Source organism: Oratosquilla oratoria, chromosome 27 (genome assembly GCF_046742065.1).
Source record: "Oratosquilla oratoria isolate Oo_2021 chromosome 27, ASM4674206v1, whole genome shotgun sequence".
Lineage (NCBI taxonomy): Eukaryota > Metazoa > Arthropoda > Malacostraca > Stomatopoda > Squillidae > Oratosquilla > Oratosquilla oratoria.
This window is the reverse complement of record NC_134803.1, coordinates 35,704,659-35,704,914: the sequence shown is the minus strand read 5'-3', so window position 1 is coordinate 35,704,914 and position 256 is coordinate 35,704,659.

The window sequence follows — 256 nt, the reverse complement described above, 5'->3', positions numbered from 1 at the left end:
ATATCAGAACTTTGATCTTGATATAATCTTCCTGGTTTCTTTTATGACATAGATATGAGAAGCTAAGGATTGGAGACACGTAATGCGTTTTATATGTATTAATCCTCTCTCCCTTCCCCTCCCTTCCCCTTCCCCTTCCCGTTCCCCTTCTTCTTCCCGTCCTCTTTTTCTCCTACCTCCTCCTCCTTCTTCACCTCTCCCTCTTCCATTTTTAGTCACTTCTCCCTTCCTCCTCTCACGCCTCCTCCTCTCCTTT